Source organism: Meriones unguiculatus, chromosome 11, assembly GCF_030254825.1.
Source record: "Meriones unguiculatus strain TT.TT164.6M chromosome 11, Bangor_MerUng_6.1, whole genome shotgun sequence".
Classification (NCBI taxonomy): domain Eukaryota; kingdom Metazoa; phylum Chordata; class Mammalia; order Rodentia; family Muridae; genus Meriones; species Meriones unguiculatus.
The window spans coordinates 11,917,812-11,921,285 of record NC_083359.1 but is presented as its reverse complement, the minus strand read 5'-3'; the positions used below and the strand labels follow the sequence as shown (position 1 = coordinate 11,921,285).

Below are 3,474 nucleotides of genomic sequence, written 5' to 3'. Positions count from 1 at the left end.
CTGGAGCTTACTTATATAGAGCAGGCTTAAAAATAAAACAAACAAACAAGAAGATGGGGGGGGGGGAACCCAGCCAGGCATAATGGCTCAGGTCTTTAAGTACCTGGGAGGCAGAGGAAGGTGGATTTCTGAGTTCAAGGTCAGCCTGTCTTACAGAGTGAATTCTAAGACAGCCAGGGCTACGCAAAGAAGCCTTGTCTCAAAAAGGGGAGGGGGGAGACTTGCCTCAAACTCACAGAGATCTTCCTCTTTCGTGCTTGTGTTGAAGGTGTGCGCTGCCACGTCCTGCTCTTCAGTCACTTTTTCTTGCTTATCACAAAGTACCCCATCCTGGAGGAGCCATCCACAGAAGTGATTTCAGCTCACGCCTCCCAGGTTCCAGGACCAACGTCAAGGTTTTGGCCCCAAAGATGCTACTGACAAAGTCTGAGGCATTATAGGCACCAACATGGCAAGAAGGCCATACCCTGTGTCTCTTCAGGCCTGTCTGTCTTCTATAATGCTCCTGGGACTCAGCTGTGGCCTATATCTAACCCTAATTACTTCTCAAAGCTCTCCTTCCTCCTCATTGTCACAGCGAGGGCCACATCTCAACATCTGAAGTCTTAGGGGACATTCGGACCATTTCCAAACAGCAGCAGACCCCGTTCTTGAGGGTCGAGTGTTGAAGCTGATAGCAGCGATGTCCTTGTCACACACAGCCTCTGGGTACCAGAGAACTGCCGGCTGGCTGAGCCTGCACTGAGCACCCCCAGGGTGCTGTCCTCAGCCTCCTTCGGGGGCTGAGTGTGAGCAGGGTGTCCACCCAGAAGAATGCTGCTGAACAAGCAAAGATGAGAGGTCCCCTCTCCTACTGGTACAGGCAAAGCCCAGCTGTGCCCAGAAACAGGGACTGGTGGGAGAAGTGGGTGTGAGGACCACCCCTTACTGGTACGAGCAGCAGGCCTTGGTTAAAGTCTTCTGTGGCTCTGAGCCCAGAGAGACAGCCACTCCTCCTTCCAGGAGGTGGAGTTGGGGCGGTAGGTTGGACGGCTCTGGGAACGGAGATGGCTGACAGCAGCCTGTGGCGAGTGCAGGAAGACACCCGCACTGTCTCTGCAATTGCTACCAGCTGGATTTCAGGGTTCACTGAAGGTAAGGTTTGGGAAACCGAACCTGGGTGAGTCCTGGGTGGCCGAGGACTGTCATTATTTTAGTGCCAAAGTCCCCAGGAAGTGATAGCGTTTAGGAAACTATGTCAAAGCAAATATCCCTTCACCAGAGGTGGAACAAGGCAGCGTCCAGGGCGTCCAGATCCCCACACTGTATTCAGGGCCTCACACTCACCATGAGTGTGTACCTCCCACCCAAAAGCACACACAGTGCAAATGTCAGAACACCCACATCCTGGCACACACCTAAGAACATAAACAGATGAACACACACAGGCTAATAAACCCAGCACACACTTGAGACACAGACAAACACACCCTAGCACACATCCCTGAGAACACACACAGGGTAACATGCCCTAACACACACACATCCCTGAGATCACACACAGGATAACACACCCCAGCATACATGCCCAAGAACACACACATGATACCACACCTAGACACACACATCTGAGGACACAAACAGAAACACACTGCACATCTTGCAACACTGAGTTCCTGGAGAAAGGAGCCTGGTGATTATCCACATCTGCTTAGGAGCCTATGTCCTCTTCCCCAGGCACAGACCTGCCCTTGATGCTGGGTTTGACCAATGACCTTTCTACAGTGACCCGAGAGCAGCTGTTGCATGGCTGGCTGTCCTGGGTTGCCCTGGCTCTGGTGGCCAAAGGCTGGGACACACCTGCACTCACTCTCAGGCTCCACAAGGATAGACAGCAAAAGCCACAAGGATGCCAATAAAGAGGTGCCCCTTCTTTACTTACTCCGTATCACCAGCACCAATGCTGCCCTCTGCTTCTATGCCCTGCCTACTCCCTTCCCTCTACAGCTGACAACAGCTGCCTGGACTTTCACCTTGTCCCTGTCTTGGACATCCTGCTCTCAGGTCCCCTTTCTTCCCACAACTAATACCTTTTCCCTGCCGTCACTCAGGACCCCATCTCCTCCCTTTGACATCCTGTTCCCTGGGGCCTCTGTCTCCTTACCCGGCTCCTCATCCGTTCTCTGGCCACCTCTAATCACCAAGACCCAATCTCCCCATTCCCTACCACTTCCTCTGACTACCTCCTTCCAGGGTCCCCTTATCTCCCCACCCCTACCCAGGTTTTCTGTTTCCTAGGAGCCCTAGCTGCTAGTCTATTTACCCTCTCCCCTGCACACTCCGTTTCCCACTTTCAAAAGTGCCCCCACCCCTCAGTGGCCTCACTCCCACCTTCAGGGTCTGGGGAACATCACCCTCTCTCTGCTCCTGCCCCACCCCCAACACCGCCCAACCCTGTCTGGGTGCTGGCGAGCAAGGGCTGCACCAACGCAATCACAGGCACTGCCCACAAACGACCCTGGGAACTTTTTCTGGGAACTTTTTCCCGTCATACACGTAGCACCTCGGGACCGTGTTCAAAGGAGCCTGTTTTTATCAAGCTCCAGACATAAGGAAAGAATTAGCTTCTTAGGAGGTACGAGTCCAAATCTACAGAGTCTTGTTTTGGAAGCCTCTCCTTTGAAAAGCTGGGAAGGGCGATGCCGCCCCTCTTTCTTCTGAACCTGTGGTCATTCTTTTATTTGTTCAGGCTGCATGCTGTGACAGGGATCCAGAGATGAACATCTGCTTCTGGTGAGAGGTGGAGCCCCGGCCCAGAGTCAGTCAGTCGATCCACTTACCAGGGCATCTGCCTTGGTACTCACCAACACACACGGGTGAGGAGCTCCAGTCACCCAGGCCAGCCCCTTCACCCACTTCTGATATCTGACTTGAGGCAACCACAATCTAAAGACATTAAAGTTCTTTACTCTGAATTAACCCACCCTCTGGCAGTGCGGTAAAATGTCATGGCCTTGGGCTCGGTACTGCCACCATGCATGTGAGTCACCCCTCTGTCTGGCTTTTTGCATTATCCACACCCGTAGAGACCTGGTAGCTATTTCCACGATCAGATCAACTGTCACTACACACCAAAGACCAGCCACAAAAGTGCTTCCTTCAGGTGAAAAGGTGAAATTCATGGTGTAATAAACAACTTAAAAAATCAGCTTGTAGTGCTTTCTGAGATCTGGGTATGGATGTTGGGGGGGGGGAATGGGCAGTAAACTCTTTGCAATCCTCCTGCTTCAGCCTCCTAAGTGCTGGAATTACAAATATGTGTCACCATACCCAGCTAGCTGTTTTTAATTCCTGGGCATGGCAGAGACAGAAAAAGTCAAGCCAGATACTGTGTGTGGCTTCAGGAAACCACTGGGTTCTTATAAGACATTCCCTGTGGATGTGTGGGTACAGTGCCAACTCCATTAAGTCACCCCAACACACACACACACACAC

General features: G+C 52.2%; 1 long non-coding RNA gene across 1 annotated transcript; it reads left to right on the top strand.

Moving 5' to 3' along the window:
* The first annotated feature begins 1,014 nt into the window (after positions 1-1,014).
* Positions 1,015-3,184, top strand: LOC110566852 (uncharacterized). Its single transcript, XR_002477474.2, has 3 exons — positions 1,015-1,134; positions 1,717-1,902; positions 2,729-3,184. It is a non-coding gene; the product is annotated as an uncharacterized LOC110566852 (long non-coding RNA).
* Positions 3,185-3,474: the final 290 nt, after the last annotated feature.